The 14,331-nt window shown below is 48.0% G+C and overlaps 1 pseudogene; it reads right to left on the bottom strand.

Annotated features, from left to right (window-relative positions):
- Positions 1–216: 216 nt before the first annotated feature.
- LOC124695444 overlaps positions 217–14,331 on the bottom strand; it is a 31,601-nt pseudogene continuing 17,486 nt past the window's right edge.

Below are 14,331 nucleotides of genomic sequence, written 5' to 3' on the forward strand. Positions count from 1 at the left end.
GGGAATATATATAGGTATGTGTATATCACATTTGGAACTAAATATCCAGTTATGTCACCTACACAAAAGTAAAAAAATGTATTGTACACAATATAGTAGTAGACATGTACTATTCATAATATATAGCGAAATTCAATACATGCCACAATCATCATCCTAATTACTGGAAAACCACACACGCCTCGATGCCACCAGAGAAACGAACATCATCATTCATCAGTTATCTTCCTTCCACACTTGATGAACAACCTCCACAACTTTCTTCTTCTGTATTGGCTTAGTTAGGTGGAGATCCATCCCTGCTTGGATGGTCTTCTGCAGGTCCTCTTCCTCAGAGTGCACAGTCAACGCGATGATTGGGGTGCAGATCCCGTAACGGCTTTCTTCCTCATGGATGCACTTTGTCTCTTCGTAGCCGTCCATCACCGGCATATGAAAAACATAGAAGATCGAGCAGTGTCAAAACCGTCATCAGAAACAAAAGATTGATTGAATTGACTTGCTTGGCATCGACAAATGGAAAATGTACCTGGCAATCCATGAATATCACGTCGTAGGGCAAGGCCACCCATTCCTCTGAAGCAGCACCACCACTTGCAATCTCAAGAGCATTGATGAACATTGCCACAACCTCGGATCCATCCACTGCTACCACAACAGTTGCAACTAGAGTGCTCAACATTTTCTTCTGAATAAACTGCAGCGCCCTCGTGGCTTCCACCAGCAGGACGCGCTTCCCTTCCAGAGGGTTGTCATCTTTAAGCTTGGGCGGCTCCTGGGGCACTTCAGCCGTATACGTGGTTTCAGACGACGCGGCGTGGCCTCCAGAGGCTTGTCGTCTCCAAGCCTGGGTGGCTCCTGGGCACTGCCGCCGCAGATGTGATTTCAGACGACGCGGCAGTGGCCTAATCCACCGCCGGTAGCTCATTGATGGTGATCCCAACATAATGTGAATGCTGTTGAGGAAATTGAGAGGCCTGGAGCTCTCTCATGACCTGGAGGAGCTTGCGCAGCCGGGAGCTGTGGATCGACTTACGCAGGTCCATGTCGCAGCTCGTCGCCTACTTGAGCCTCCTCGGATCCTCGGAGGAGGTCATTTAGGTCGCAATGCACGCCACCATGCACGGAACTTGGTGCTTGATCCTCACGAGGCTCAGCGCCTCCTGGAGTATCTCGTTGAGCCTCCCATCGGAGATGTCGACGATGATGAGCAGGCCGAATGGGTGGAGGTGCCCTTCGTGGTTGCCGCTGCTGTTCCGCAGGACCTGGGTGACCATCTCTTTGGAGCTGAAGCACCGGACAGTGATACGTTGCAAACGTATCTATAATTTTTGATGCTCCATGCTTATTTTACACCAATTTATGTATGCTTTTCTTACACTTCGTTGCACTTTTATACATTTTCCGACACTAACCTATTGACAAGATGCCACAATGTCAGTTCCCTGTTTTCTGCTGTTTTGTATTTCAGAAAAGTTGTACAGGAAATATTCTCAGAATTGGACGAAAGGAAAGCCGAAGATCTTATTTTTCCGTAACAAAGACGAAGTTCAAAGGGGGGGGACGAAGAGGCGCCATAGGGCGGCCAGACCAGGCCTAGGCGTGGCCCGGGCCCTGGCCGCGCCTAGGGGTGGTCTGGGCCTCCTGGCCTCCACCGGCCTCGCCCTTCCGCCTTGATGGTGCTGCCAAGGAAGTTGGCAATCACGTTGGGGAACCTAGAGAGGAAGGCGTGATGATCACATCAGCAAGTTTTACGTCAGTAAGAAACCTAGGTTTAATCGACCAATATGAGTAAGGCGTGACTTCTGAAGGTGTTGCTAGCTAACTAGTGGCAGGACGCACTACCAGCGTCAATAACAACGTGGAACCTGCACACAACACAACCAAAATACTTTGCCCCAACTTACAATGAGGTTATCAATCTCACCGGTTTTGCTGAACACAAATGATTAAACGTATCGAGTGGAAGGAGATGTTTGCAGTAATTAAAGAGAGCATAGCTTACAGTAAGAAAACAGAACAAGATTGCAGTGGATGAATTTATCAATATAAAGGAAAGGACCGGGGTCCACAGTTCACTAGAGGTGTCTCTCCATAAAGATAAATAACATGCTAGGTGAACAAATTACAGCTGGGTAATTGACAGAATACCGACCATACATGACAAGATGATTACTATGAGATTCATCTAGGAATTAGAACATAATACATAGACCGTAATCCAACTGTGTCTATGACTAATAATCCACCTTCCGGTTATCGTCCGAACCCCTTCCAGTATTAAGTTGCAAGCAATAGATTATCGCATTAAGCAATGTGTGTAAAGTAAACAATAGAGTTACCCTTGGATAAAACATTGTTGTTTTCTCTCTAGTAGCAACAACACATCTACAATCTTAGAAGTTATTGTCAATCTTCCATAAAACTAGAGGCATGAACCTACTATCAAGCATAAATACCCCCTCTTGGAGCCACAAGTATCTAGTTGGCCAGAGTATCTACTAGCAACAAAGAGCATGCAAGATCACAAATAACATGTGACAAGAATATATAATAGATCTCAACATATTAGACAATATTAATCGGATCCCAGCAAACACAACATGTAGCATTACGTAAGGATGATCTTGATCATGTAGGGCAGGTCACAAGATCTAAACATGAGGCACAAATTGGAGAAGACAACCATCTAGTTATTGCTATGGACCCATAGTCCAGGGATGAACTACTCACGCATCACTTCGGAGGCGGGCATGGCGATGTAGATGCCTCCGGTGATGATTTCCCCCTCCGGTAGGGTGCCGGGAAGAGCTTCAGAACCCTCCCGAGCTAGGGTCTGCAATGGCGGCCGTGACGGAACTTTTCGTAGATGGAGGCTCGAGTATTCAAGGTTTTCTCGAGATCATGAATAAATAGGACGATTGGCGATGTCGGTGGAGGGCAGGGGGCCCACACCACCCCTAGGAGCGGGCCAGGTCCAGGCCACGCCTAGGGCTGGTCTGGCCGCCCTGCTGCCTTTCTTCAACCTCCTCTGGACTCTGTCTTCGTTACGAAAAAATATTGACTTCGGCTTTTGTTTCGTCCAATTTTGAGAATATTCCCTATACAACTTTTCTGAAATACAAAACAAAAAAAAGGGAACTGGCACTGTGGCATCTTGTTAATAGGTTAGTGCCGGAAAATGTATAAAAGTGCAACGAAGCATGAGCAAAACATATATAAATTAGTGTAAAACAAGCATGGAGCATCAAAAGTTATAGATACGTTTGTGACGTATCACGCCTATAAGAAGCTTCCCGACGCGTGAACCCTAAAAAACCAGCCTCCATCCACGTAAAGTTCTGTAGCTCCGCCGCCGTCGCAGACAAGATTCGGGGGACAGAAGTCTCTGTTCCGGCACCCTGCCGGGACAGGGAATTGCACCCGGAGCCATCTCCATCGACTCCATCGCCATCTTCATCGCATTGCTGACTCCCATGATGAGGAGTGAGTAGTTCTCCCCCGAGGTTGAGGGCTTTACCGGTAGCTACATGGTCTATCTATCTCTCCATGTATGATTTTTATGTGATCATGAGCTTTGTAATCTAGTTTAATAAGTAGATGTTATTCTTCAACTATTGTGCTACTCAAGTGGTTTTATTATGTGAACTTCGGGAACACCTTGTCCCGCGGTGTGAAGGTGACAGTGTGCACACCGTGTTTGTTTCTTAAGCTTAATTTACATAAATATTTATGAATTGTGGTGACTAGTTAGTACCATCTTTGTATGCTCAGAGTGACAGCGTGGGGTGTCCATAATTGGGAATGCGAACTTTAAGGAATGCTTATGTAGCCCTACACAGTGAATTTGTGTTTATTAGCAAACCGGAGAGTGGTTCAGAGTAGCATAGTGAAATGATAATATCTATGTATTCAATTATGGTATCATTATTGAGAGTGTCCACTAGTGAAAGTATGATCCCTAGACCTTGTTTCCAAGCATTGATGCACCGTTTACAACCAGTCTGCTACATGTTTGCTTGCTGCCATTTTTATTTCAGATTGTAATTACTACTCATAATCATCCATATTACTTGTATTTCACTATCTCTTCGCCGAACTAGTGCACCTATACACCTGACAAGTGTATTGGGTGTGTTGGGGACACAAGAGATTTCTTGTATCGTAATTGTAGGGTTGCTTGAGAGGAATATCTTTAACCTCTACCTCCCCGAGTTTGATAAACCTTGGGTGATCCACTTAAGGGAAACTTGTTGTTGTTCTACAAACCACTGCACTTGGAGGCCCAACACTGTCTACAAGAATAGAAACGTGCGTAGACATCAGTCATCTACACCGTCCAAGTCATCACCGCCGCCCTGTGGCGAAGAGATCGACACTGGCCTGGACGGCGAGGCACCCACGGCGGCGCGCGCCTTCTCCATTGTCGGGGCGAGGAGCTCGGCGCGCGGGACGGGCCAGACCTTCATCCCGAGGTTCTCCATCCATGTCTGGAGGACCCGCCGGGTCTTGTCCCCGTGGACTAGGAGGACGCATTGCCCACCCTTGAAGCAGCCATGCTCCCTGAACAAGGACGGCGCCGCCCTCCCCTGCTCGATGTCCTCTTCAGCATCGCTGATCTTGAGGAAGACGTTGAATCCGAAGCACGTTTCCGCTTCTCCAGGCTCTTTGTCCTTGATGCTTATTTCACCACCCATCAAACGTACCTTATCAAAACAAGAACAACAAATAAGTAACAACATTGTAAGAAATACAAAGTAAAAAAAACATCACAGCCTGCAAAGTTATACATAGCCTGCAAACCAAAAGGTACACTAATACACAATACCTTGTGTTATTAACAAAAGCAACATAAGTGTTGTCTCTAGTTTTAAACCTAGTGAAAAAATAGCTTTTGGATCAATATGTAGCCATCCTAATTCACAAAGCAAAAAAAATACACCGTTATTTTTACTAAAGTTGCAAAAGGAAAAAAGAGTATAAATTTTACTAGTCTATAATTTATGCATCCGGTCATACAACTGTTTGATTGGATTACAATAAAAGCAAAGGATTTTCAGAACTCTAAGACGCAATATTGCAATTTCATGCCCATTTGAATCCTATGGGATATTTATTTCTTTGATTACATCATAATAAAAAAACAAAGGGTATTCTAAAGAAATAAAAGGATTATTTCCAAGAGGGTTGAGTGGATATAAAATTTATCATCAATATAGCGCAAATGAATCCTTAAAAAAAAATCCTTATGTTATTAGGTCCTACGATCAATCAGCAAACATAGAAAATTTTCTATGTATTACAATCCAAATTTCCCATGAAACTCCTTTTAATAAAATAGAGCATTGGCTACAATCACCGTTCTAATTGTGGTAGTTGAACATGAATAAATAATATAAGAACGTAAGCCACTTACAAAGGATTGCACAATGCCTAGGCCTAGGCCGGTGCCACCATGCCCTTCCTTTACCTGTACGTAGTTTTCAAATATAGATTTCCTTTTCTCCTTTGGAATCCCAACACCTATATCTACTACATCAAAGTAAAATTCAATAGCGTTAGGATCATTCTGAATAAGTGATCGGTTAGCATTGTGCTCGGCACCTTCTTCCCTCATTCCTAGCAGCCTTCGACAGAACACGCTCGCACGCCAGCGGGGGGCGAACCTAGATGGGGTGCTGATCATGGAAGTCCTTACGATAGGGCGGTTGGCCCACACACGGAGCACGACATGGCCGTCATGCGTGAACTTGATGGCATTTCCAAGAAGGTTGTCAAGGATCTATTTGAAGCGCTTGCGGTCATCGATGACCGCATCGCATCGAAGAACAGAGAAGTCATAGGGGTCCCAAACCACCTCAACGCCTCTATAAATACCGACGAAGTTCGCCATATCCATGGATTCTTCAAGGACGTCGGCCATGCTGAACTGCACCTCCTCCAATTGCATCTTCCCGGACTCCATCTTGCCCATGTCTAGTATGGTGTTAAGTATATCTGCAACACACGTGTTACATATATGAGCTGAATCAACATGTGTTGAACAAAGAAACTTGTTACACATCCAAGTACGCACATAACCAAGATGGAGCCTCTCAATGTGCTCCTACATCCGAAAACGTACACAACCAGGATGAATCGTACATTTGAATATTTGATAAAATATTAGCCTAGCTCTTTAATAGACAAAGACTAAACACATGGTGTGGCTAACATGAGTGCGGCCATCTATGTGAAATTGTGAACTACTCAAAACATTATATATATTCTTTCTTGGGAACTAAATGAATGTTAACTCGTCAAAAAATAGAACTGCACACTGTAGAAACTGTGGACTACTTTTTTTCTACTGGAAAAAGGTTCAACTGAACTATTGCACACTTTACAAATAAAAATTGTGAACTCATTATTTGTACAACCTCACTTTATATATGACGTGCAAATTTGTAGTGATGTGATTACATTAATTAGCTAAATTACCATGAACGGATCATATCTTCCAAAAAAAGTGGCAAGCATACATGACATGCATGGTATTGTTGACGTCAGAAACCCACTGGCGGGTAGAGACGGGCAACACCGTAGAGCCGGGAACAACTAGGGCTGCGGCTGGCCCTAGTCCCTCTGAGCGACGGCCCGCAAAGCCTTCTGGTCGCACGCACCGATGTTTATCACAAGGGCGTGCCACCTGACCTATACCTGGTCAGGAAGGTGTGGATGATGCCTCGCTTAGTTTCCTGCAGGGCACACACGTAAACGTTAAATACGAGCCTCGATCGGCTCTCAGGTTATCCCGTGAATCGGCTCAAGGAGCCGATCCACCCATGATTCAGACGAGGTGTCCGAATATATGGTGGTCCTGCTTGATCAAGGTAAAGCTGATGAGATCTACGACGATGTGGGGTTTTCACCGCATAATCGGATCATCCTACTCCAGGTTGGGCCTCGCGGCCACGCACGGTGATCGTAAGCCGATCCTAAACAGGGCCTAAAAACCAACACGAGGTTGATCCTCGGAACATCCTGCTTAGGGCCAACGAACGACACCCTACGTGCCGCTGGATCCTCCCCCCCTTTGTAAGGCCTAACTATTGCAGATATTAAACTAATCCTTGTAGAACAAGGAGCAATCGTAACGGATCAGATCTACTATACTACGATCAAGCGGGGTGCCGCCCTTACGCCTAAAATAGGCGTAAGGGCGGCTAGACATGCAAGGGTTGCACTACGAAAACATGTAACATGAAGAACAATGCTAACCCTAACATGTCTAAGATAACTACGCTGCTCGCCATCAAAAACGCTTCAGCACGAGCAACACATGAACAACATGGGTAGGCTTGTGCTGCCTAGATCGCAAGATGCGATCTAGGCAGCATGGTGCTTACCGGTAGAAACCCTCGAGACGAAGGAGTTGGCGATGCGCCGAGATTTGTTTGTGGTTGAACGTTTGTTGTTTATTCCATAAACCCTAGGTACATATTTATAGTCCAGGGGACTTTCTAATGTGGGCGTGCACTAAACCGTGCACGAGATAAACTCTAACTTTTAATCTAAATACAATCTATGGTAATTAAAGATACATGGGCAATATAGCCCAAATTCCCTAAACAAGGCCGCTTCAGAGATCTTCCACGTGTAATCTTTCAAGCCCATCTTGACCGCGGCCCACCTCTGACTTGGTCAAATTCTGGTGATAACACATGCCCCCCTGGTTTTGGAAATGACATTTCCAAAATCATTACGCTTTCTTTCGTCGGGTCATGTCGTGGCAGAGCAGAACCGCCGCAGAATCTTCCATCATTACGCCTCGCCTCCCGGGCTTCTCTGTATGAACTGTCAATCCCGGCCTCACGTCCTCGAGAACCGTCATGGCATTAAATCTCCACTACACTCTCTTTATTTATCTGTGCCGAACAATTCACCACTCCATCGCCTTGCTCTGCTCCGTTCACCAAACCAAAAACCCTTCTCTCCTGCAGCCATGTCTTCCTCTTCCTCCTCTGCTTCAGGCACCTCTCTCCAACCGTTGCCGAAGAACAAAGAAGAGGACGATCCCCACTCCGGGGCGCACCCCATCTCCTCTGACAAGGAGAAGAAGGGAGGAGAAGCAGAGAAGGCCAAGGCCTCCCCCTCCACCAGGCTCCCGCCGAAGAAGCGCTCACGCATGTGGGCAGACAGCGAGGACGACGGTGATGACGAGGAAGAAGAAGATGAGGAGGAGGAAGATGATTCCTCCGCCTCCATTGGGTATCCTCCAACGAAGCGCTTCCGCGGCTGGGCGGATAGCGAGGACGATGATGATGACGAGGAGGAGGAGGAGGCCCCAGCCGACGGCTGGGGCAGCAGCGACGAGGAGCTTCCTGGGAGCAGCGCCGACGATCTCGACGATGGCAACGATGAGGACAGCGACGACTAGTAGAATAGGACTAGAAGTATCAGTGCACTAGGCACTAGATCCCCCTTTTAAAAGCCATCGGCTCTTCTTGTAAAGCTGCCCCTTTGAATTAATGAGAATTGTTCTTCCAATTTCTCCTTTTATTAATCCAATTTCCATTCTTCCACCTGCCACACCAAGACCGATAGTGACGAATCGGGTCATTATTGTTTTTCTCGACCGTGGCATTTTGCAGTCCCGCAACCGATGACTATTCAGCCGATAGTGACCTGGGCTTGATCATGTCTGAGGGAGCTTCTTATGCAGAGCCAGCCGATTTGAACATAAATCGGCTTCTCAAAGCAGAGAGCCTTCAAGGTGAGCTGCCCCCCGAGCCTTCTTCATTTCTTGCCGGCCAGATAGGCTCATTTCTGTTGGTGGATCTGATGCGATCCATCCTTGACCTGATCTGCACGTCCAGGCTGCTCTTGGCCTTGTCCTTGAAGGGAAGATCCGAGCTCTTATTTCTCTTGAGTCGATGGCCACGCATCGGCTTTTGTATCCTTAAGTCGATGTCTGCTGCATCGGCTGTGCTCGAATTTTTTTCGAATTTTCAGATTTTTACGGCCGACTCGTGCATCGGCCCCCATACTTTCAAACCCATCGACAAAGGATGAGATGCTTCCATTGCATATCCATATCCTCGTGTTATATCCACTTGGGTGCCCCCCGAGCCGATTCTGTCAAGAGATTTGATGGTATCGGCTCTGTTGAATAACGTGCTAAACCCAGACAAAGTGGAGGGTGAGGATAATTTTGGCCGATTGCTGGAATCGGCCCCCATGTTGCTTGTTCGATGAAGGTTTTGTAATGTCCCTTCATAAATTTTTGGGGCCGATCACAAGGATCAGCCTCGCCATGCTAGCTTATTGACGAGCCCTTGCTACTCGCTCAGGCCGGCAGACAAAACCAGCCCAATCTCTGATTTCATCCTGTTGGTGTGCTCGCCGTCGTCCACCTTGAGTGCGTCGTGTAAACGTGGAGCCCTAAGCTTCGTCGGAAGAACGAGCACCATGTTCGTGCCAGCCGATGTTCCATCATCGGCTTTCCTTTGCTTGGGGCGCCACTCTTTTCTTTGTGGACGACCCTCTTCATCCGGGGTTCGCTGAACCTTCGCAGCGCGATCAGGCCTTGCCTTTCTCAATGTATGCAAGTATAACCTCTCGGCTTCTTCCAGGCCGCGCAATCGTTGAACCCTGCGTTTCTGGGAACGTCTGAGTCCGTCAGGGCACCACCTTGGTCGGTGGTACCTGTCTTCTTCTTCTTCTTGTCCCTCGTTTTCCGAATCCTCGAGATCTTCCCATCGAGGGGACTCAGCGCGTTTGCTCTCGTGGCGGGAGAGGTCCTAAGCGTTCGAATACGGACACGTTGGCTGCCTCCTTCTTCTTCCGGTTGCATTCCGGGCAATTGCCGATTGTTGGCAATCGGCTCATTCCTCGAATCCCAGCGAGTGCTCGAAGAAAGGACAATCCCAGTGCCTGTCCTCGTCGTCTTGCTCCCTTGCCTTTCCCTTGGCACAACGCTCGTGCTCCTCCTCCTCGCGATTCTGCCGACGATGTCTTCTGGCTTCTCTGGCCAGACGAACTCTTTCATCGTCGTCGCCGGACCGTCGGCGTTGGTCGTACTGACTCACATACTTGTTGAGGAGGTGATCAGAGAGAGGTCGCTGATATCTTATGTTCTTCACTTCTCCCTCGGTTACGTAGCGCTTGTCGTCTTGGCGGAGCCGATCGCGTGGAGCGGCTTCCTCCGTTTCTTTGTTATGAGAGCAGCTGCCCTCATCTCCATCCTTGCCAGCGTGGTGTCCAAGATCTACCATGTTGATATTGCACAGGAAACCCGGCTGGCACCCCGCATGGCAAGCATACTCCACCATGTTCACGGCGGGGAAGGGCTGGGTATCGACCTTCATGGCGTACTGGTTAAAAATTAGACGCCCGTTCTCTATCGCCGCTTGGATGTGCTGACGCCACACCCTGCAGTCGTTGGTAGCATGGGAGAGCGAGTTATGCCATTTGCAGTATGGCTTACCATTCAGCTCTTGCGCCGTGGGGAATTTGAGACCTTCCGGTATCTTCAACTGCTTTTCCTTGAGTAGGAGGTCGAAGATTTGCTCGGCCTTGGTCACGTCAAAGTCAAATCCCCTGGGCGGGCCCGGTGGCTTTACCCATTTGCAGGACACGGGGTTCCTCCCCGAGTCCACACGCCCATCGCTACTTCTTGGTCTCCCGCAGGAACTTCGTCTTCCTCTCGCATCGACCGGGGCTATCGCACGCTTGAACTTGTCTTGGTACAGGTCCGGGTGGCGCTGTTCATATGCTGAAAGTTTCTGAACCACGTGCGCCAGCGAGGGATAATCTGCTTGGGAGGCCATGTCCTTGAGCTGTGTTGCAAGGCCCGCTACTGCCAACTCGACTGCTTCCTTTTCAGTTTATACGAACCGAATAGCATCGGTTCCTAAGATTCCTGAAGCGTTGGATGTACTCTGTCACAGTTTCTCCGCGCTTCTGACGTAGCTGTGCTAGATCGGCAATGCTAGACTCAGAAGCTTCTGAATGATATTGCTCATGGAATTGCTCTTCCAACTGCTTCCAAGTTTGGATGGAGTTCGGTGGTAGCGATGTGTACCACCCGAAAGCCGATCCTGTGAGGGACTGTGAGAAGAACCTCACGCGCAACTCATCTGACGCTGAGATCGTGCCCAGCTGTGCCAAATATCGGCTCACATGCTCGATGGAGTTGGACCCCTCTGACCCACTGAACTTTGTGAAGTCCGGGAGCCGATATTTGGGTGGCAGCGGGATCAGTTCGTAGCTGTTGGGGTACGGCTTGGTGTAGCCGAACGCCTTCCTTTTCGGCATCATACCGAACTGATCTTTCGGAATTGCACAGATCTGATCCGCCGTGATGGCTGAAGGTGTCGAACCCCGAAGATTCGCCGGGGTGGCATACTTGACCAGCCATGCTTGCTTTTCCGGTTCTAAGCCAACTGCAGGAGCTGGGCCTTGGAGGTTCGTCGGGGTGGCGTACTTAGCCAGCCAAGATTGCTTCTCAGGATCGGCTCCTAACGTTCCTCCTGCCGTTCCAGAGGCCGCTGATATTGCAGCCTGGTTCGAGAGTGCCCAGGTGTTGCAGTCCGGCACGTATGCGCACGTGTACCCGTGCGGGATCTCCTTAGGTGGCTCAGGTAGGAATTGGTAGTCACTAGGATCACCGCCAACCTTGTAGACGACGTATGCCGATGAGTTCGGCAGTTCCGGCGCTGCCCATGCGAACGGCTGGGGCTGGAGCGGCATCTCTCCTTTGAAAGTCCCCAGAGCCGGTCCCGACGGGGAGTACCGGTGACTCATGATTTCCTGGACGACGCGCGAGCGACACGCTCCAAGGTGTTCACCAGGCTCTCAGAGTGGCGGTGCAGCGAGTGAGCCACCATGTAGTTGATCTCCTGCCGCAGTGACCTGGTGCGTTCTTCTGACGGGGCGGACAGGTCCACTCCATCGAGCGCGCCTTCGGGCGTGAAACCCTTCCACCTGACGCCGTGGGAGCGGGTTCGGTGGAAGGAGCCGATGAGTTCGGCTTCGAGGGTTGCCTTGATCTCGTCATGCTTCTTTTTGAGCTCATCAGGCAGATCCGCGTATGTGACCGGAGTGTCTTCCGCCATCTTGGATGTAGATGGCGATGTCGTGGATGTCGTCAGTGGTCCCACCGGGCGTGCCAGAATGTGTTGACGTCAGAAACCCACCGGCGGGTAGAGACGGGCAACACCGTAGAGCCGGGAACAACTAGGGCTGCGGCTGGCCCTAGTCCCTCTGAGCGACGGCCCGCAAAGCCTCCTGGTCGCACGCACCGATGTTTATCACAAGGGCGTGCCACCTGACCTATACCTGGTCAGGAATGTGTGGATGATGCCTCGCTTAGTTTCCTGCAGGGCACACACGTAAACGTTAAATACGAGCCTCGATCGGCTCTCAGGTTATCCCGTGAATCGGCTCAAGGAGCCGATCCACCCATGATTCAGACGAGGTGTCCGAATATATGGTGGTCCTGCTTGATCAAGGTAAAGCTGATGAGATCTACGACGATGTGGGATTTTCACCGCATAATCGGATCATCCTACTCCAGGTTGGGCCTCGCGGCCACGCACGGTGATCGTAAGCCGATCCTAAACAGGGCCTAAAAACCAACACGAGGTTGATCCTCGGAACATCCTGCTTAGGGCCAACGAACGACACCCTACGTGCCGCTGGATCCTCCCCCCCTTTGTAAGGCCTAACTATTGCAGATATCTTATATTTACTAATTGGAGACTCCCTAGGAGACACCACGTTAATCCTTAACGTTAGCAAACTTCAGCCATCTAATTAACCGATGATCAATCGGGAGCCATTGGATAATGCCCGACTCCCATGTAGTCCCGCACGCCAAGGTGACGTCAAGAAACAGGACTCTTCTCTTTCCTATCGTGCCTCTCGGAACGTAACCAGGCAATGATTTTCAATGTTCGTGGCGACCTCTCGGAGGCGAGAAATCTGGCCGCAGGGCTACATGTGAGAATCCTCCAATTAATTGGCTGGCCAAGATCCATGGAAAAAATCTGCCAACGTGTTAGTCACATGCCGCTCGGCAGGGGGCGGCGAAGCTGGATTGATCCAGAAACAGTCCGGCTGATCCCAGATAAGTAGTGCACGTACTTTTCTTCCTAATCTATCCAGGAGCTGATCAATATGATGAATTTCTCTTGCTGCTTCCACTCACGGTGATCTCCTGTGATTGATTTTGCGTGACTGCATGGCCACGTGTGGTTTTACCCCGGCGGTACACCCGGAAACAGTCTGTCTGATCCCAAGTAGTGCACTTTTTTCCCCTTAATCTATCCAGAAGTAGATCAATATGATGATTTTTTCTTGCTTCTTCCACTCAGGGTGATCTAACTGTGATTGATTTAGCATTACTGCATGGTCACGTGTGGTTTACCCAGCGGTAGCATATATTCTTAATAGGCTTTTAGCAATTATTCTTTTATGTTTCTGTACTAGCTGGTTGCATGTTCTGAAGTTATATACAGCTTTAGATAAGCCTCATTAAGATAAATATTTTTGGTACAATCTTATGTATCTCAGCTGATCTTATTTTACACCAATGTAAAACATTATAATAGAATAGTTTTTATCAAAGAAAAATCATGTTATGGTATTGCATTGCAGCTTTCTTGACTACAGCTTGAAGCATCCAATTTTATTATAGGTTTTTCAAATTCAAAGAAAACAGCATGATCGAACTACAAGCCACGTTGACACGTTCGGTTTGGTTTCTGATTTTTATATAGTTCGTTACAGATCGTGAGATATTTAAAATAGAGTTGGCACGAGGCTAGAAACAGTTTGTTTCGTACACGATCGTCCATGTAAACAGTTGCGATTCAGCCGACCCTGATTAAAGAGACTGAGTAACCTAATCCTCTAACGGGACGTCCTAGAATTTCTTTCCTTTGTAAAGAACGGGTGGTCCCTAAGTTTATTTCTTATGTATATGCTGCTTAAAGTAATTAATCGTACAAGTTTCTTAGAAAACGCTAATCCTACAAGTACTTCTAACGAGTAGACCGCCATAGGAGTCTGATCGGTTTACTACTCCTAACGAGTACTTCTTGGTTAAACTTGATCGGGTCCGGATGTTGCTCCGAAAAATGGCTTTGGTAAAAAAAAACCTTTTTTTAACTGACTTGGAAAAATAACTGATACTAGGTTCAAGTCCGGGCAGACAAGCTTTGATTGACTGTTTTTTGCTCTATCTAGCCGTTGCATGGAAAAAAAATTACACCGTCCGTGTGCTCCTATAAAAAATAAATGTGTTAAGAATAATTGCAACACAAATTTAGCATTCAGTATGATGGG

This window comes from Lolium rigidum, chromosome 3 (genome assembly GCF_022539505.1).
Source record: "Lolium rigidum isolate FL_2022 chromosome 3, APGP_CSIRO_Lrig_0.1, whole genome shotgun sequence".
NCBI classification, from domain to species: Eukaryota; Viridiplantae; Streptophyta; class Magnoliopsida; order Poales; family Poaceae; genus Lolium; species Lolium rigidum.